The sequence below is a fragment of the Amyelois transitella genome, chromosome 9, assembly GCF_032362555.1.
Source record: "Amyelois transitella isolate CPQ chromosome 9, ilAmyTran1.1, whole genome shotgun sequence".
NCBI classification, from domain to species: domain Eukaryota; kingdom Metazoa; phylum Arthropoda; class Insecta; order Lepidoptera; family Pyralidae; genus Amyelois; species Amyelois transitella.
In genome coordinates, this window is record NC_083512.1 from 6874019 (window position 1) to 6896557 (window position 22539).

At 32.6% G+C, this 22539-nt stretch overlaps 1 protein-coding gene across 1 annotated transcript in view; it reads right to left on the reverse strand.

Moving 5' to 3' along the window:
- LOC106143235 (short neuropeptide F) overlaps positions 1-22222 on the reverse strand; it is a 49851-nt gene extending 27629 nt beyond the window's left edge. The window contains exons 1-2 of the mRNA XM_013345259.2: positions 22154-22222; positions 135-163 (exon numbers count right to left, since the gene is read on the reverse strand). The gene's annotated coding sequence lies outside the window, so the exon portion shown is untranslated. The remainder of the gene's footprint in view (positions 1-134; positions 164-22153) is intronic.
- Between the last annotated feature and the right edge of the window lie 317 nt (positions 22223-22539).

Sequence of the window (22539 nt, forward strand, 5' to 3'; positions counted from 1 at the left end):
GATGGACAATATAGACATTGATGTAATTTCGTCTGGACAGGATAATGCGATCACGCCACGCGCGGCAGCCGGCGGCTAATAGTCACCAAACACGTGATTTTAACTAAATAATCTTTATAGGTTACACCACATACCTTCTTATTTGTACAGCTGTGTTTTGAATCTGTAACAAGGAAAATTTTCTGTAGATAAATGTTAAGTTTCAACTTGAGGACACATATAAATATAAATCAAAAACTTAGACTAAACTAAACTTTAGGTGAATTTTCTTCAGATCTCAAATATTTCATGAAAGCCTTTTCAACTTATCAGATACATCATAATTACTATTGCTTTTCCACAAACAATTATTTTCTTATAACCTTCTGATCCTTATATTCATCTCTAAAGACGAAAATCCTAAAAAAAATCAAAATTTTTCTTCCGCGACGAATAAAGACGTGATTATGTGTATGCAATGTATCAGAATTTTCATTGTGTAAGTTAACTCAAATTAAACAGTTTGTAAAGTAAAACATCTCAACTACGGAAACCTATAATCCTATTTAAATTTCCTAAACGATGCATCACACTGCTCTGTGACTTAAAACTTCCGAAGACATGCCTGCAGGCGTGACAAGTTGTTATGAACTTTACTTTTAGTTTAAGCCAAGTTGAGAGTGTTTATTGGATTTATCGATATTCATAACGTTGTCTTACAAACTACCTTTTTCCTCATAGAGATTCATAAATGTCAATATTCCTATAAAATATTTGCATTTACTATATATTGAATTTTAATAAATATAAAACATCAATGCCTTTTTTGGACTTTACCTTCAGCATAAAGAAAACGACTAAGAAAACCACGCCAGATTTTAAGATTCAACAAATCTTAAGAACAGACAAGTGGTTTAAACGAAATTATAAGGAAATTATTATTATAAACGCAATAATTTCCTTAACCTGCATACGTCATCAAATCCAAAAGTTTAATAAGTAGTGATGTAATTAACGAGTGCTTGTGTTAATTTACGACACACGCGATTGTACTCGGACCCCCTTTACCACAAAGTTTCGCCCAGATTATAGACCTTCGGGCCCACCGAGAAAACTAATGAAAGTACAGAAAATATTTACCTATACAAAGCACGCTTGATCAATATCGTTCAGAAATCTGCTTTACCCACCTTTTTATATTGACCACACAGTACAACTTTTACACCTAACAAATGACTTCATAACTAGGCTGTTTATTTAAGATTTTCTGAAGAAAATAAAATCTATCAGAAAATGAATTAACTAGATATAAAAAAAATAAGTTTTATTGAACAGGTAGGTACATGTCATGTGAAGAAAAAAAGCTAGTTGTAACTATGATCAAAACAAATGTCTCGTGAAAATTTATCAAAAATGCCCCCCAGATTATGCCTGGCTCTAAATCCTATACGCTAACGATTTTTTCGTAAATAATAGTTAGATAAATAAAACAAATTAGTAGGAATGTATTAAACATTCCATTTATCAACAACGAATATAAAAAGAACCTTTCAAAGTTTTGGTTAAACAGATTCTAGAGCCTAAATAATGTGTGCTGGGCCTACGCACATCACCTACTGAGAATTAACGCAACCACACACATCCATCCAATCTGCCTGCCATCATCCAACTTCCAACATACACTTTAATAAGATTTATATGAGGTATCATAATATTTGTCTAGAACTAGTCTACATTTCAATCTTAATTAAAACTTCCGCATGGCGGCAACTACTTCTACCGCGTGGTCGCAAAATATAGAAAAGTTTTGCAACTGATATATAAAATAATTTACCAATAATAAAAGTTACTTCTTCTTTACTGCAACTCTTAAAATCTTTCTTCAATTAACACAATTATGATTAAATAAATAATTAGACCAATGAGAAAGTGTTGTTGTTAGTATGTCACCTCTTAACGCTGTTTAAGTTCCTTGAGCTATCTGCTATGTGCTTGTGCAAGAGAGCAAAGTAGACATACGAAACACCTTGTATAATGGAAAAAGTACAGATTCCGTGCAATTTGCGACTAACACCAAAGTGTGGAGGTAAAAGCGAGTTAAACCACTGATCGAATTTAGCTGAAATTTGGCATATAGATAGTTATAGACGGGCGTAAGAAAGATTTTCAGAATATTCAAGGGGCCGCAGGTAAACTATCTAGCCAAGGGGTAAACTATCTAGCCAAGTCATGTTTTTATAATATTCTTTTGTTTGATGGAAGATTATCAATTTGTGTTTCCACTTCTTTATAATTGTTGTTACCATTGATAAATCATGATGATAATAAAATAAATATAAATTATTCTTTGCTCATCTTTAATTATTGTTTACAATTGTTTCTTAAACATGTTTTTAGAGAAATCAGCGTCAACGTCAACATTAAAAGGTGTAGAAAATTTCAAGGGTCGGCCTTACGACCAAAAACATTTGTGTAATCTATGCCGACCTACTGCTGAATATTCATAGAGTTCGAGTATGAATGTAAACCAGTAATTTGGCAAATCAGACGTGCCTCCGCTTAATCCTAAATGAATTTTTAATCTGACCCATGTGGACACTACGCGGATTTGTAGTTATTAGAATTTTTAATCGACTTTTTTATTTCAAGGAACTAATGCAAGAAGATCATCACATTTGTCATTCTTTTCGTCAATGTTTACTTTAGCGGTAACTTTATAATATTCTTAATAATCCCCTAGCTCCAGGTTAACTTAGATCTGAATTTTATAAGTTCCACTGATAAAAGAATCCTACGTTCCTCTAACAGGTTGACCCTTGCAACACCTTTTCACCGTACAGGTTTTTATTCGAATTCTTTCGCTGCTACAGCTGTTAGACTTTGGAATGCACTTCCCGATTCCGTTCAATCTTCTCTGAGCCGCGCCAGTTTTAAGTCGCACGTGGTCCAGTTGTTTCTGATCCAGTTATGAGAGAGTTAATAATCTCTGTATGTAATCTGCTGCAAATATGTATATATATATATATGTATGTTTAGTGTAATATATAGGTATATATTATGTATAGGTTTTTAGTATATATCGTATAGTAAGTAACATACTTACTATACGATATATACTAAAAACCTATGTTATACATTATTATTATCACCCACACAAAGGTTCTCCGCTTAACCCAATGGTAGACTGTAAGATAATGCTATTAGCATTAAGTCCGCCTATTGTACTTTACAAATTGTAATTGTTGCAATAAAGAATAAAAAAATAAAATAAATAAATAAAATATGGGTAACAAAGTTTCAACACAAATTTTGCTAAACCAGAGATTTCACGGCTTGTTAAGGTTTGGTAATGCCAACCTCAACAAAGAAAAACTGCAAACCAGATAATAAAATGTAAAGGAGTAGGTACTTACTTCGAAAATCGAAAATCATGTTAAAGTGTATCATGTAATATAATAATAATAATAATGTATGAGTTTTCATGAAAAATAATAATATTTCTTATTACAAGGTTGGCAAAACATTCGTTGAGTATACGAGAGACCTTATTGTATATTCATTCACACATCTCCCAACCAAATGCTACACTAACAGGATGGGAACATATAAGTACATGGGCAGTGCGTCCAATCATAGTTTTAGTATTCATGAAATATCCACTCATATGTCGGTATATGGATACGTAGCCAGAAAGTTCCCCGATGGCTCATAGTTTGATTTATGGTTTCCATTACGGCTCCATTAGATCACAGATTTTTTTCAAAGAGATTATGAAAAATTATATTCTAATCCTCCTTCATCATGCGCGTGGCGATTACATGTCCATACAAATATGCCTTTTAATTCAATTTAAAAATAAAAAGATATTTTTCATTGTTAGTTGTGCAACAATCAAATTGCAGGTAACAAGTTCATAAAACTAGCATCAATCAAATTTTGGTTACTCAAATACTTAGTCGTATTTTTCAAACTTTTAACGATGTCGTAACTGATTTCAAACTGTGAGTGCCAGTTGAATATTTTCTGTTTTTTGGTATTTTATTTTCAAGTATTTTAGTACACTAGGTTCTAAATGATCTAAGACTAAGGCTGACCTAATTATTAATCGAATGTTAACTTTAGTTTACTTTACTTCTAAACTTTAGTTTAGTTTAATTCTAGTCAGACAGGCATCACATTATACCAAAAACTGAATTAATCAAACAAATTGAATTTATTTGCCACTTTTACACTAATCTGAACTAAAATCCGAACACTTCCGATAGTATCAACATACATACTGACACCGTTCCGTAAATAAAACGTACCGCCATGCGCGGGAAGAAAACTCGCCTGATGGGATAAAAGATTAAATTTCCTTTGAATAAGGGACATTATTCATGAGCGTAACAAGCGGTCCCACCGGATGGCGACAGGAAGCAACAGGCTTGATCAGAGGGGATTTAAATAAAGTAAACACCTTTCACACACTATCACCTGAAGGTTGACAAATAGAGGACGTAAATTACGTTCTTGATGTCTTTAAGTTCGCTTTTATCTTAGTCTTTCACATAAACCTAAGTAAATTTGGGTAGGTATAAGCAATAGTTAATATGTTCCGTAGACTTAAAATAAATCCATATCAAAATATAAAACAGAATATAATAACAATTTTATTAAGATAAATAATAAATATATTTAAATTTCTATCAGTGTTTGTACGATAGCTCATTTTTTTTTATTTGAAAACGTATTTATTTTGGTTCATAAAGAGTAACTTTTATTCCTGAAAATTATCATTAAAGTGAATCCCGGTCAAAAGTCTAGTGTTAGATAATTAATCAAGTTAGAAGTTGTAATAATTTATGGATGGCAAAAAATAAACATTCTGAATATCAATGAGACCCTCCCGATTGCGGCGATCGCATAAATTATAAAATCAATTACCTACCACCATTTCGTATACGAGTATGTCGTGATACAGAAAGGGCAGATTTGCATATTTAACAAAAAAAATTATTCAGAGCGCAACCAACATCATCTTTGTAATCGTGTTTTGTTTACAGCTTCATCGCACGATTTCATTCTTCGATAGTCATCAAAATTTATATTCTGATATAGCGCTCCATCAAGTTATTACTAGTAAAGCTAATTTGGTGAATCATGAGACGCGTAGCCGTACATCTAATGTAAAATCAAGACTTCATACATACATAGGGGAGAGGTAGGCAGAAATAAAATCTTTCTACTTGCCATCATCTTGCATATTTCTTAATGTATATTCATGTAACCTCGTCGGTTTAGAGAACTCTTGGTTTCTCTTCCAACGTTCCTATTCAAACTCTCTTTATACTTATTGAGTCAACCTACTATTGTTCTATGTGACCAAACAATCTAAACATTTCCTTTTATATTCCTTTCGATGTATATTACCTTTGACATCACAGATTTAAAATAGAAACACTGTTCCTCATTCCGTCACCCAATTTTACACCGATCGTACTCCATAACTCTCTAACTTTCATTATGTTTTCTTTTGCTATTAATAATTTATTTTTAAACAAACATTCAAGACAATATCTTATCTAAGATCTTGTTCACATTACTCGTTCACATTATAAAGTCTTATTTTTATTGCTGTATACTTTCAGAATTTCTTTAAAAACTAACCCCTCTTTCCATTATCTGTTATTGACGCTGTCCTCGCAATGTGTTTACGTAATAAGATTTTATTATTTGTCAATATTATGTTTGCAGACTTTTTTACTATTATATCTCGTAGATATTCAAGTATTTCCTTTCGTCTGTTTTGTTTCTTAATTCTCACCTGAATATAATAATAACAGTTTTTTAGATAAGAGTCACAGATAATATTAACAGAACATAACTTATTCATTAGACTCAATAACCGTATCTTTGATTCTCGTGTCGTATCTTCTCAGGATTACACTATTATATATTCATATTTCTTAAGGAAACTACGAAACCTTTTATAAAAGAGTCCGCCCACCTCAAATTACTCCACTACGTATATGAATATATTTATGTTACATACAACTGCGCGAATCGTATGTAAATCACTGGGGAGCGCAATGAGATATCTTTGGGTAAACTAATTTATTACGGCTTGAATGCAAATATAAAGTATTAAAAGATAAATAGCAAAGCATTTCAGTAGTTGTGCCGTTTATCACTCTTATGATAAAAGTGCCCAGATTTTTTGTTTAGTTTCGTACATGCTTATCCCAATATCATAATTACCTAAGTTTTTGTTGTGTTCATTTTTTATGTAATCAAAATTCGTATAACGTCTTGTGCCAACAACATTTTTCCCTTGGTTTAATTTTTTGTTCTTGCTTCTTGATATTATTGTATTTTCATGGTATACTTTTGTGTATTCTATCTATTCTTTTACCTAACAAAGATCTTATATTAGTCGTCAAAGATCTTATTATCTTATACGAGGAATTATAGTTAAAAAATCATTTTAATTTGAGGTTGTATTAACCGTAGGAAAGGGTGATTTACTAACAAAGATGCAGACACTTAAGTAGAATACAAAATGCGATAGAAATTATAATAAAAAGAAATACTTTTTTTATAATGTAAAAAAGTATTGCGTCGTCTTTCGTCTGCACTTGACATTCGCGCCGTCCCGCGCATTTTTCCGCTCCTTATTTAAAGAGGAGATTGTAACTACGGAAAAAAATTATAAACAAAAATTTTATAAGTCCAAATTTTTGACATGACTTAATACTAAAATAGCTAGGAAAATTAAGGGCAGGTGTCAGATTATAGCATAACCAAATACAGTCAACACGATATCTATCTGCCCAAAACTGCAAATTCACCTCTTATCATTCATTTTACATGCATGGTAACTTTATATGCGGTTGACTATACATATCAAAAAAAGTTTTTTCAGAAAGCCAAAAAGTCTAAATCAGTCACAATAATTAGTAAAAAAAAGGCATTGCAATGCGCCATAGTCGCCCAAAACATTGTTAATTTATTAAGTTTGGTGTAGTGAGAAAGAGCAGCCCTTCCCTGCACAATTTCACTGTGTGTCGACCACTAGCGGAAGCCGTATATTATTCACTGGTGCTAATGAGGCGGCACTGTTTTGTTTTCATTCTACTATCGTTTTGTTATTTAGCTCATGTATTTCAGTTCAAGAGAAGTAGACGCCTCACTTTAACGTTAAATTTCTAATTCTACATACGTACATATATATAGTCACGTCTATATCCTTTGCAGGATAGTTAACAGTCTTGAAAAGACTGATAGATCACGTTCAACTGTATGACCTTATGATGGAAGTGAGATCCAAAAAGTGACAGGTTTCTAGACCATCACCTACATGAGGAATCGCAAGTTATTAAGCCCATGTGCTATATTATATGGAGTATATAGATAAACAATTCTACAAAGTTTCTGATATTTTTGTATTTGAAAGAAAAGAAAAGAAAAGAAAAAAAGAAAAGAAAAGAAGAAATAAAGAAAGGTAAGTTAATTTTAAGGCTCATAAATTCAACAGACACTAGTTGCCTTTATTTAGGCAATCAATAAGACACGACACAACAAGGCAGTAAAAACTTTGTCGCATAAAGTTCACCGTCTCAAGGAAATTCAAACAACATGAGAGTATTAATTTAAGATTAATAACAAAATTAAAACAATTGGCGTCCGACCTCGACAGGAGTTTCGCGACTTCGATAGGCCCCGAAATTTTCTCCCCGGCACGTCATGGCCTGAGCAAACACGGCCAATTGAGGTAAACACACAATTATAGAAGACTGGAGAAATATAAACAATCGCGTCAATTCAATTAGTTCACTCTAAATGTCAAAGATAGACGAAATATTTCAAAAGGTTTGTAGGAATATTTTGAATAGTTTACGGAAGGTATTTGAAATATCATAGAAAGACTTTTGTTTCCAAGTGAAAACTGAATAAAGAGCCTATTTACTGTTTATAAAACAACTTGTCCTTCCTTCGGCTTCAATCTCATTTCCTACAAAATTCAATGAAACCTATTTCCAGGTTTAGGGTCAAGAAGTAAATAGAGCAATATAAACACTTTTTATATTAATATTAAATAAAAGTCTTTTAACAACATAGTGAAGAATTAAAGACGCCTTTCAGTTAATTACAATGAACAAAAGTTTACAGCAATTTACATTGGGGTAAAGATTTTTAGAATGCTTTTTTAAACAGTTCAGTATGCTCACTCTCCTTACCTTTGTAAGGAATACGAATTGGAATATTATAACGCAATACAAATCTTATCCTGCCGTAGGCATTATGTGATATCGTCTTGCATCACACACATTACTGGGAAGTTGTAAAGCTATAAAATTAAGATTTTTTCCAGGTAGGTTATATCTTCATGTCAGGTATTGTACAGAAGTTTTCTACTATGCTAGCCTCACAATCCCCGTCTTGTCACGTCGGTGACAGGCTGACAGCGACCGCAGCCGACATCGAGGGCGGCCGCAAATCGATCACGCAACGCAACAACATCCAATGCTGATCAAAATCAACAGACGTCAATATATGACCGCATTAATTATATTCTGGTAAAGTGATACATTTATAATAATTAGTTCATGAGCCAATAGTCTCGAAAAGACTGAAATTTCACATTCAGCTACATGGCTAAATGGAATTGTAATTCCTATACCTAATGACAGATTACTAGTTAATAAGTATCCCAAGTATTTATTACCTTATATCCTTTACCGTTCCCTACCCTTCCGCGTTTTAAAACAACTTTTTTTGACGAATATCTATCGGTAACAAAATAGTGACATAGCCTTTTTCGGCACTTGCTAAAACGTACGTAAACGTACGTTGCATTTTAGTAATCTAACGCAATTTTTATATTGGTCAAAAGACCGATATTTAATTATTTTAAAGAAAAGTAGAGAAATTAATGTCATTACATTTGTACTGTTTGTTTAATTTATAAATTCATTTGAATGGTTTATTTCAAAGGGGCAAAATGTAGTAAGCTATTATTATTTTATATTTCATCATAATTCGCACCCCATCTGATGCACTGACTGAAAAATATTCCACTCTCCCCGGCAGCGGAGGATACCGTAGCAATATTAGGTCAAACCAAATTATATTTAGGGGACGTAATCAGTAGGCTATAGCTAGCGTTTAGTACAACCGATTAAAGTGTATACGCGTTTCTACGGTAAAATTGAGAGACAAACAGAAAGACGAGCACTGTAATAGATTTTATTTCGTTTGACAGTTTTACTTTCGTAGTACAGAACCCTCAAAAGTGCACGCACTCCTACGCGGACTTCGTTCTTACAGTTTGTCAAAGCACAAGAAGAAAACACCATCTCATCAATATTACTTGATGTCTAAAATAATACTTACATATAATCATGACTATATCCCTTGCGGGGTAGACTAACCAACAGACTTGAAAATTCTGAAAGGTCACGTTCAGTAGAGTGGCTTAATGATGGTGAGAACAAAATGTTGTCGCCATTCGACACTCAGGGGCCAGACAAAGTCAATTAATACTCATACCATAAGACTCGAAAAATGTGTACCGACGATCTACGCATAATTTTTGATTTAATCTTCTTCTACCTAGTTTTAGTTCCGGTTGCAACCTCACCTCTCTGGAGTGTAGCCCAGGGTATGCCATCGACCATGGATCCTAGATTGGGTGAGTCTGGTTTTTACAATAAGCGACTCCTATCTAACCTCCGCATCCTTTGCAGCACATAATCCGCATTGAATCCATGGTTACACATCCAGTTGCCTGAATATGCAAGTTTCCTCACGATGTTTTCCCTCACCGTAAGAGCGTCGGTCAGTATTCAAACTACAAAACTTAAAAAAAAAGTCAATGGCCGAAGTAAAATTTGAACCTGCGCCTTTCTGCGCATCACGCATTTTAACCTTACCGAATCTACCACTGACGCACCCTAATTTTTGATTTTATGTCAATCTAAAAATGGAAAACTAAATTTTATGCTATATCAGTTCCACAGAACGGGTTTCCTTGTCACCTTTGTCGTATCTGCGCCTCTGTTTGCGGAACACGGACAATCGTTATCATCCCCGCTCCTAATAGTTCTGTAGGAGCCTTTTGTTGGAGGCTTATGTCCTACAAACGAAATCCGAGTTCAATTGGAACTCTGCAATTCAATATCTTCATATCGGTCCTTTAAGAAAATAATATCGATCTTTCGAGGCCTATTGTTGACGTGAGCGTATTTGGTTGTAGTGTTATTCACATTATCAAGAAAATAAAAAGATGATTACTTTTTAAAATCATTTCTTTCTAAAAATAAGTACATAACTACGCGGCGAGGTCTGAACCAGAACAGATAGTAAAATAAGACCGGTTTAGGCAATACAGGAACACAAATTTGTAGGTCACAATATATTATGCTTCATTTGCTTACTTATGGAACGACACAAGCCAAGAAAAAACTTATTCAAATTACATTAGGCTTTTAGAACAATGTTGACCTAAGTATGGAGCATTTTTCAATTGTTTAAATTCCGGATTTTTTTTTAATAACTAAAGAAAATAAAAGCATCCAAATATAATAACAGATTCGAAGAAATGACAACTCGAGCAATTTAGTTATACAACTTTCAGTAAAGCTTTGATAACCGAATATATAGGTACAAATGAGTTCAAATATATAAGCTCTGCATGAATATGGGTAATAACACGAATGAAAAAAAGCATCCCTTTATACCTACATTACCTAAGAAGCCTTTTATAAAATATTGCGGTATGCTTTTAGACCTAATCTTTGAAATTAATTAATTATCAGTCGTAAATGGATGTTATTACTAAGAAAGGAGTGAGCAATTTTGATAAAAGGTTTTAAAGTGCATATATATGGATGTGCATAACGAGCAGGTATGACCTGTATCAATGAAATAAGTTTATGGCGTCCATTGTACCACGGCGCATAATACGCTCGTAAAACGGATTTATTGACAAGACAGCTATTCACTGTTTAGTTTATGAAGTTGTCGCTGATGCTCTTTATGTTCTTAGTTTAAAACAATTGAAGCCATATTAAAACACATTAAAAAGGACATTTTAGTATAGGTAACACAAGATCTAACCTTAACGCAACATATGACAACTATTTACCTAATGCCGTAAAAATAATTTAATTTTTACGGTCCGCTGCGCTGCCTGCCTTGGGTATTTTTTGATACACCTTGTTGTAAGCACCCTAATCTTCCTCTTATTTATGTATTTATTATTTAAGCAGTTCCTAAAAATCTATTGACACAAATGGAGTGGAATCAAAAGTCTGAATCGACTTTTACTACTTGTGTAAAAAAATACCTATTTTAAAATCCGTATGCTATGCTTCTCATGTTTTTCTTATCTCGAGTAGGTACAGCAGTCAGTGAGCTGTGAATGTGATTGGAGTGTGAAGTTTCTAAACCAAAATAAAGTGAAGCATTCAACTGGCAAGCTTCACTTCAGTTTTGCGGTGGATAAGTTTATCAGTTTAATTCTATATTCTGAACTCATTGTATGTATGATCTTTAAGATGAAAAATCAATAGTTCATTTGTTATTCACATGAAACTTTATTCGGCCTTTAAGGTACAAAGCTTAAAACTTAAATTCGGGAGAAAAGAAACAAATGTTATATTTATATACATACATAAATAATAATATAGATAAACGAACTGTTGGATATCCGTCTGAGGTATTCGCTGGTCTGGCTGTTGAGTTTGTCTTCCACCTCAAAGTAAAGATGTAAGTGTGTTAAATACCGTGAAAAAGGTCGCCACCCATCAGACACTCACGAATCATGTCATAATTATCAAGGTTGTTCTTCACTAGCCAAATTAGATACGAGATGTAAATGGTTATGATTTACAATGCTTAATTAATGCCGCATTAGATGCCGATCATTAGCCGAAGTGGCACCTAATGACACCGATGCGTGGTGATGATGTTTAATGGCCGTAATATGACGTAAACTTCCGTGCTAGTCAGGTATTGAGATAGTCTGGTAGCCGAGAAATAATTGTATGTAACAGCTGCTCTTCTACCCGGGCAAATTGTAAGAGACAATCAATGAAAAGACTAATAAACTTTCTTTTAAATGCCAATGAGCTTTTCGTGTATCATGTCATCAATTTGAAATGTATCATAAATATATATAAAGGTGGCTTTCACGTTTTCTCCAAAATTTTTCGTTTTATTTTTTCTTATAACATTCATTCAGATCTATAATTAGACTCGTGAGTGCAACTGACAATAAGCACAGATGGGAATAATTATATCGTTTAAAACAGCTTACAAACTAAAACCTTTAAACATTAATTAGTATTTTCTTCAAAGGTATAGCGAAAACTTGACGTTCATTACTAGGACTGCTGCGTCATCAGCAATCTGAATCCGAAATCGCAGCCAAACTAATCCGTTGATACCATCCGACTAATCTGTTTCATGCAATCTGTGGGACACAAACCGTATGGAACTGTGGACGTCTTTGATCTTATATTTCAACTATTGAAGCCACAAACAGCAGAGTAAAACTGTCAATAAAGTAATTGAAAATATAGTAAATATTTTTCTGTACAAAGTAATATTGTGTGTACTTACACGTCGAAACATATTTGTAAACAAAAAACGTCAGAGACTGCGTAGTGATTAAAACGAGGCTGTAAGACAAAATTCATCACCCTTCACAGATTTCTTCAACTTTTACTCCACATTTCCAAAATATTTATACTTCCAAATTGATATTTAAAAAGTAATCTACCTTTCTGTTTCACTTTCCCGTTATTGGAAATCCCACAGAATTAGAAAAATTAGAAAATAGAAAATTAGAGTTAATAATTCAAACATTTTATGTTGGTAGGTATATTAATCAAGTTTAAGGTTAAAATATTGCATGTCTGTTTGTAATTCACTATATCATATATGCGGTGAATTGAGCCACGCACAACCTGTACAAAATAATGAACACATATTTCGGACATAAACATATACGGGGCAGTTAATCATCTTGGTGTCAACAAGGTAAAGAATTTGATGTGCGTGATTTATAATAAAAAAAAGTTATAAGGGGCAAACCTTTCTTTGCGAAATTCTAAATGACAAGAAATTTCACCTATATTAATAAGTTGTTCTATATACCAAAACAACTTACGTTTTGAATTTACAAATTTTGATTCAACTGCATTTTAGCATAAATAAGGAATATGCTGTTAAATAATGCTTAATTCAATTAAATCTTAAAAAATAATGCTGAATCTACTCCGCTTATTATTGCCTGATGCAAAGAATGATATCATATTAATCATATCGTTAATAGTGAATGTAGTTTGTTAAGGCCAGGTGGCAAAAGCCAATTATACAATGTTATCAATGTAATGATATCATTTAAATACAATATTTGTAAGGGTTTCAGGTCCATGAATGATAAAATAACATCGGTTAATTAACTGACTATTATTACGAATCCTTAAAAAACATGAATCCTGTAGTATAAGTGATGTTATGAGAGAAACTATCATATGTATTCACACCGGTCCTAGAACGGAGCTTTAAGTTATTTCATGGGTAGGGTTTAATTTATATAATTATCAACCGACTAATTTTAAAAATGATAGATAACTTAATTAGTTAAATAAAATAAATAATAAAATACTGTTAAATTTAATTAGTATATTCATTTTTTGATATAATTTTTCTAAGCATAAATATAACAGTTAATAACAGGTTGACTGTTATGTCGGAAACTTATAGGAAAAATAAAGTTCGATGAACATTCAAATCACGCTCGTCGAAATTGTTTCGTCAATTTTCAAAAATTATTTAACTTTGCTGCAGAAAAAGGATACATTGTTCGTGTTAATAATATGACTTGTTAAAAAAAGTTGAGAAGTTATCCTAATCGCTACGGTGCTACGGCGTAGCATGAAGCTCTGATGTAGCTTATAGCTACGTCGTAGCAGCTTTCGTGGCAGCGTGAGCAAACACAATGATATAGCTGGGGGTAAACAGAAGATTCATTTTATAAATGAAAAGCTGCAGAACTCCTGACTTAGATGGAGAGAGCACTGTTTGCTGTCTTGGCTTGGCTTTTGACCGCGGCTCCACCTGCGTGAATTATGTCCTTTTTTGTACACCATTTAATACTTTGTACATATTTATATATATGTACTTTTCAAATTTCCAGGAGAGTGGTTTAACTGAACTGAACATTTCGAAATATAAACTGAAATACGCATCCGCTAAGGAATAATGTAAGAAAATAAATAAAGCTATAGTAAAAAGTATTTATTGGTTTGATGACTTTCTTTTGGACCGACAAGGATTGGAAATTATACAAAATATTTGTTCCACTTTGTTTCAAATTAGTGAGTAAGCCATGAATTGGTAACGGACCGAAAAGCTTAATATCATGTAACAATGAAAATATTTGTAGTGTTCATCCTTAGCACATGTTCGGGCTACAATCAGCTTTTAACATGTTTCGATGAGGATGGAAGGCGTTGTGCTTGACGAAACCACAAACCTCATCAGGTTGCGGCTCCGAATATCGGCCGTTAATACCGTACAACACGGGAGATTGGTTTTCACAGTACGAGTATGATCACAATACAATACTAGATGCCGAACGCATTAAGTTATCTAAAATGTTCTGTTTTCGGCTACAACGACGAAAAAAATCCTTTCGCGGTTAATGGGATTTTGAATTAATCTTCTTCAGTCCCAGTTTCTCCTCTCTTTTTTGGAGTAGACCACGGGTCTGTTAATAACCTGAAATCTGGAGTCAGTACATAAGGTTTTTACATCGAGACTGGTTTGATCACACATCCACGGGGGGGATAATAAAACATTTTGTTTTACAGACTAATTAAAAATTAATGATAGAACAATACACAGATTTTTCATACATACTTTTTTTTATCATTGAATACAGCGTGTATGAAAAATTGTATTATTTAAGATGTTTTTAAATCCTAAGTTATAGAAATCGCAAAACTGCAATGTTAGCTCCCTGTAACCCGACAGGCGCGTCGGGACGTAGACTGTAATCCAGAGATTACCATGCCAATGTCGAGATTTGCACTATCAGGATAATGAAGTGAAACTCGAGTAAACATTAAGAGAAGTGACTGCCTTCGAAGAAATATTATCGTTTAAGTCTCATGAACTTAATTCAACATTTAAGATTAAAAATAAGGATAAATTAACTATTGATATTCAATTGTCATGTTGTTTACTCTAAGTCTGCGTAACACAAGAATTTCATCAAAAAATTATAAACCATATAAGAAAACTACATGGCAAATTTCAAATTTTAGACACAACTTAGGCAGTACGTTGGTATCTCAGTCAGTCAGAATGTTTCCCCTTTTAAAATTATACAAACAATGTAAAACGTCTATTTCATAAGTTAAAAATAAACAAAAAAATTTGTCTGTAAGTTTCAATGGTTCGCAATCGGAATCAATTATACCAGGAATGACAGAAATGACTTCACTGCTCGCGCTTCAAAACGGACGGTGAAATTACAGGGGGAGATTTTCATTAATTACAGACCAATTTTATTAAAACTCGGAATGATCCGGTACAAGGTCACCTAACAAATAACTGTCCAAACTTGAATTCATTATTTTAGTTTAGTCTAAGGCGAGAATAAAAGGCATTATTCGAGTTTCCAAGCTTCCACCTTCTTACTTACCATCAGAGAAATTAAGTCTAAATGCACTCAAATTAAAATAAGCGTATATATTTTTCTGAGCTGTTAGAACAAGAATAATATATTTATTATCTAACCACGTTTAAAGTTATTGTTATTCATGGAGGGAAATGAATATTACCGGTTGTTGGAATTCTCGTGCAGGGATTTGTGTTGCGTAATCCATTGAAATTGAAAAAGTAAATCCAACAATAGACAGGGAAATGCAGATCCTTATAAAACTCTTTTTCTTGTTATTAATAAACTGATAAAAATTAAATCATTAGCAGTCAGTTAAACTAAGCAACCTGCCAAAAAAATGCCAAATTACTTTTCAACATTTAACGAATATTGCAAGGTTTTGAAATACTGTTTTGTGGTCAAAATCACTATTTATTTTTGTGTACTGTACTGTGTAATAAGAAGACAATAAACTACACGAATTGATTTGATTCTTAAAGGCTAAGAATACTAAATTGTGAACAAGTGGTGCAAATGGAAGTAACTGAAGATTATGCAAATGTTAATACACTTGCCGCTTGCTCTTTGACCTTATTAAGTAAACAGTGGATGACCCGGCTTTCAACTTTATCCTTATGGTGTTTTCTTTGTATTTATTTGGGAACAGAACGCACAAATCACACCCATATTTATGTTACTACTAGCTTCTATAGCTTTGCCCGCACGAGTTTAGCGCGACCTACTAAACAGGTTTTACGCAAATTCCACGAGAACAATAGTTTTTTTACCAGGATGAAAAGTAGTCCATGTCCTTAATTATGTAAACACAAAATTTTAAGAAGATTTGAGATCGTGGGTAGTATTTGAAATAAAATCCGGAAAATTAATTTCTTTAATACATATTCCTTGGTTAAATTTTTCAAGAAGATTATCAAGAAGATATTCTTACTGTAAGTATTTTATAAATGGCATTAAATCCACTTGTTAGTATACACTTTACGTGAAAAATGATAATAAATAAATTGTACTTCACTTCTCTTCCACTTTTTAAAATTGGCAATCCATAAAATATATATATATATATATATATATATATATATATATATATATATATATTTTTCTTTTTTCAATATTAAATCTCATAAATATATAAATCTCCCGTGAACAATGTATTCTCCCGTCCACATTCTATTCTAAGTATAATTTAATATTGTGAAGTTGACGTTGTTGATGAAAATGCTGCAGTGCAGTTTGTTACCGCTTCTTCTGCACTGACGCCTTGGAAGCGGCAGTAAACTTAGTTTTTAAGTAATTTATTTGACGTCAACCAAGTTGTTAAACCATACGACAATTATTAAGCGATATAATAATATCCTATAATAATGAATAAAAAAAAAAAAAAAAAAACTCTTTTGTTAATTTCTACAAAGGTGTTCATCGGATTAATAGAAATAAAAATAAATATTCAATTGAATATTATAATAATAAAAACACTTTTTTATTGTTCATGTAAAATCAGTGAATTAATTAAATTTAATAATGTTTACGCTTCTCACAAATGAATACTAATATAAAAATAAATATAAATGCAAATAATTTTTTTCCAATTGTACCTAACTGTTAACTTCTCCACAAATGAATTAATTTACGTTATACATTGTCTATTTCGCTTGTAACATCAACCTCTCTTCGTGCCAAATTAATTATCAGAAAGATCAGATATAGATTTCTTCGTATATTAATTGATTAGCTAATATGAAATGGAAACCGCGTCAGATGATGATCATTAATGAAAGTGATAGGATAATAAATTATGATTCTGATACAAAAACATACTTATATTCTGACATTTTTAATGCTAACGCTCTTGGCGGAGATGACATAACTTTTTACTAAGTAAAAGTCATTTAGAAAACCTATGTACCTACCTTATTAACATTTCGAAGAAGGAGTGAAAGCTTCCATACTCGTTATCTGGTAGGGACGAAGAAACAAAGTGAGCCAGCAGTTTCTCTTCCCGTGAGGATTGTAAAAGTCAATCAAGGGAAAGGCTAATTAACTTTGCATTCTTTTAAGCGATGGTCTAGTACTCATCACTATTTAATCTCAATTGTATCATTTAGCCCTTTGGTTAGAATAGACTTTTCTAGACTTTTGGCCCTGTCTACCCCGTAAGAGATAAAGCCATGATTATATGTAAATAGTCTAAAAGAGTTCACCATCCCAGGTTAAACCATAAAAAAAATCTATTCAAACTTGTTATTCTGCGTAATGAAAGTAGCTGGTGTATCACAATCCTTTCCCGGTTTAGAGTATTATCTACAGTAACAAAAACGGATTGAAGTTGGAACATTTTGGAAGAATTACTTTTAGAAGTAATGGTTGCCGGTTAAGCTAAGATTAAATCACAACTCTGGTTAGTAATTACAAAATAACTAAGATTTGTGTCTTCAATCTTGGACAAATATCTTAGCAAATGTCACTTGTTGTTTAAATAATTAAACTCCTATTATGCCTGGCTGTGTATAAGGGCGTGTTGGTCCCAATATTAATGTATAGGAGTTGAAGTTGGGTGTGGCAAAAGAAGCACGAAAGCAGAATAAATGCGGTGTCTTATGACTAAGGTATAATATGTATGCGGTACGAGTATTATACATTAAACATAACTCTGGCGTTTGTCTCAAACGCAAAAGGCAGAACTTAATCTATGACCACGTTACAATAGTAGGAAAGTCTATTAAATCTGATAAACATATACCTTCAGAACCCTGCCAGGGTAATTTTTCCCAGGTTCACGGTTACACTACACATTCACTTCCATTACATCTAGGTTTCCTTGCAAAATTTTAATCTAATTAAGCCATTTTTTTACATTGTTATCTCATAAAAAATACTTTTTAAACCTGAATTTGATAATGTCTCTTAATTTGTTTAAGCTACATTAAATATTGTGTCAAATAAGACCCTTCAAGTCGAGTTCTCAATTATGGCCCTTTTAAATAGCCTCTTCAACCTAGGTTAATATTTTAAAATATTTTGGAGGGCTTCTTTATTTAATAATTTTGTCCAGTTAGGATATTTATCATAAGTATTAGAGCTTCAAACCATCAACTTTTTAGTCCAGCTTGTATCCTCACCACTCTGGAGAGGAGCCCAGGGTATGCCTTTGACCATGGATTCTGAATTGGGTGAGAGAAGATATTTACACGAAGCAACTCCCAGCTGACCTCCCCAACCTTTGCAGGGGAACCTTATCGGTATTGGATCGATCGGGCACCTTTCCTTACGATTCGACCATCGACGCCTTTGAATCTTGCCTCTGTCTATCGAAAGCCGTGATCGGCCATTATGCCTATTATTCCTTCCTAGGTAGACAGCGTGAAGATTCAAAGTTTATCTGCACTTGATCATAATAACTTTTCTTAGCAATTCTCAATGCTTTAAGTTTGATTTGAATGGAATTGCCGAAACACGGAACTAATTTCTCCGAAATTCGGAACACAACACGCACGCAAATCTAATGAAGTAGGTATCTGGTTAGGAAAGATTCCTGAAAATTTAACGGGATTTATGCCTGGAACAGAAGCTTAATTTTTCAAATAGTTTCATTCTTTTCCTCTTGGAAAAATGAGTAAATAAAAGGGATACAAAATTGAAACATATCATGTACAAATTATATTATGTAATAAAAATAATATCTTGATTTTTATATTTTCGTCTTGTTTTTAATATACACGTTCACGTATATTGCCATGTCTAATAATAACCAACATGCACTTTAAGAAAGTGTCAAAACGTCTAACTGTCATTTAAAACACATATAAATGTCAAAAGTTGTTGGAGAAATTTTAAATTAGAACGAAAGACATGTTTTTTCATGATTATTTAATTTCATAAGCACTTATGTAATAATGTTCCTACGAATACTTGATTAAACAGGATTTAAATAAAGACGAATAATTTACGTATTAGTTTGCTATACAAAAAGGTGCGGAATTACGGTTGCTTTCGGAATGTTAATTTAGCATAAAGTTTCCGTTCGTAGTGTGATGTTTCTCGCCAAAAACCGGTGCTACTAAACCTGACTATTTTTTGTGAACTCCATGTTCCACTTACAAATGCTTCGTCACGTGACGCGCCAACTTATTTTTTTTACATAGCCCACCCTCTATTGCAAATGGGTGCATTCAGGGTAGTAAAATAACAAGCACGTTGCGCTAAATTTATTTAAGAAGAAATTGTTCATTTTTAGGATATACTTTAATGATATATATATTTAGATGTTATTTGAAATAAATTACCTATGTAAAAAGATTTTTATTCTAAAGTATATCTAAATGTTTGACATATTTTAAGTAAAAAGTTATAAATTTAATTCAAATCCAAGAACATACTTATATTCATTTATTTCATAAAAATACAATATATATATATATATATATATATTTATTTATTTTAGAAATAAATGGTGTTTTATTTAATATTTTTATAACCAGCAAGATACAAAATTTGATTGAAATCATGAGTGCGTGTTCATCTAATCAAATAACATAAAAATACCGAGATCTTTTTCGAACATATTAATATTAGTATTTATTTTAAAATATTTTGGGAATTGAAAGAATTGCGGCACATACAACTTTTATATGTTTCTTAAAAGTTGCCCGCGCTCTCGGGTAATCTTTTAGTACGTATTACTCGTACTAATATATCGGAGGAAAGGCTAAAAAGCTGAACGTGGCCTATCGTCTTTTCAAGACTGTTGGCTCTGTCTACCCCTCACAGGATATGGACGTGACTATATGTATGTATGGGAGGATACAAAATTATTTATGGGCTGCAAATTTATTTTATTAAAAAGTATCTCATAAAAAAATATATATAATATATAAATAATATTTTATATAAAAAAAATATTTAAATCTCGTGATATTCCAATCATAGGAATCTGAATTCCAAAATGATAAATTATGCTACTATTTTCGCTTGATATGAATAAAACAATAAGGGGTTACAGTCCTAACTACTCACATTGACAATGCGCGGTTTAAGTGTTAGGTTATCTTTGTTTTCATTTGCATGCCGTATTTAGCTGACCCTGAGAACTCAACAAAGGCATTTTCAATCTAGTATCCGATCGAGTTGAAAATATCAAGGGACCGCCGATCCTTACAGTCGTCATACGTTCTAAAAAGAACTCATAAACTTAATACATATACCACGACTTAATCCCTAACTGGCCAATGTCAACAAAAAAACTAAAATCCTTTGACAATCCGAATATCTTATAATATTCCGATTTCTCTGGATTAGATAATCGTGTATGGATTAAAAATAAAACCACGTGCGTATAATCGTTAATGTATCGAAATGTAAAACATTAACTGCCGTTGTATTTATTTAGGGAATCCACCTGAACGTGACGTGTGTAAGAATCTACTCAAAGTAATAAATAATAATAACTTCATAATGGAATGAAATGGTGTGAAGGAAAGCACAAAAACATTAAGTAGAAAACAAAAATCAAGTTTAGTTCAAACACTGATGTTGGTTGGTGCATTATTGTGTTTAATAACTTATAATTAAACTTAGGGTATAGAATAATGTAATGTTTTAAGCTATGATGTAAAAATTACATTATTATAAAAGCAAAAATCTGCCAGTTATACTTTGATGGCTAAACTGCTCTTCCGATAAGAAATAAAAGTTGCACTTTTTTTTAAAAGTGTTATTGTGTATTTCCTTTGGCTCACGACTATAAAACTTGGAAAGAATTAGGACCTCAAACTCAATAAGGGAAAGAAAAAACTAGGAAAAGTTATATTAACTAAAGGCACTGAAATATCAGTAAATTGCTAAACAGGTAATTTGAAACTCAATATACCCATCGCGTGGAAGGTGCTAGATTCGAGTGGATTTCGAGGGAGCGCCGGTCAAGCAATTAGCGGTTGATTTCGACACGATGAACTTATCACGGCTAATCACAGACCAGTACCAAACTAATTTCACATTTTCATTTAGTTTTGAACAACTCTGGCGGTTTTGAACCGATAATGCGGCAGAATTTTTTGTGCAAATGAGACGATTTTGCTAATTCCAAAACCCTACTAGTTCATTATAAATGGTAATTTTTTGTGATATTGCAATTTTGTTAATTTTTTAACTGAAAATGACACGTTATGTAACGTGTGATTGGGATCAATTAAAAAAGTTAATAATTGTGCTTCTGGGATTATATTATTTTATCGATAAATTAACTCTTCTATACTAAACTTAAAACATTTTTCATGTAAATCTGTAATGAAATATTAGTATTGTATTGTCAGTTTTATAATTTTATTTTAATATCAAATATTTGTTTTAATATGAGTTTTTAAGTATTTGGTCTGTTTCCTATTTTTGCAAATCTTATGAACCCAGATTTTGGGTCTTTTCTGTTATTTTAGTAACACGCTCAGCTTTTCCACTCAGCTGTTTTGTCAATCTAATCATAACTTTTTCGAAATGGGAACTTACCTTATAAGCTGCACCGACGAGTGTCACTGGCGAAAAGTTCGTCCCGTGTCGCTTGGCCGATATGATCGCATTCAATAACAAAGTTTGAGGCATGCAAAGCTTATATAGGCGACCGCCCCGCCCACCGGCCGCCCCAGGGCGGCGCCCGCCCGCACTGCCACGCAAACTTGACGCGTCAACAAGTTTTCTCAAAACTTCTGTTGGACGAACTTGACTTTTTTAAGTTTTTAAATTCGGATCTGTTCGGTTTTGTTTAACGCTTCCTATCACGTGGATTTGATGGTGTTTTCTTATTAATAAGATACATTTCTGTAAGGTGCACTCAACGTTTTTTAAATAAAAAATATAGAATTATCTTATCTATTATAAAAAGGAACAACAGTGAC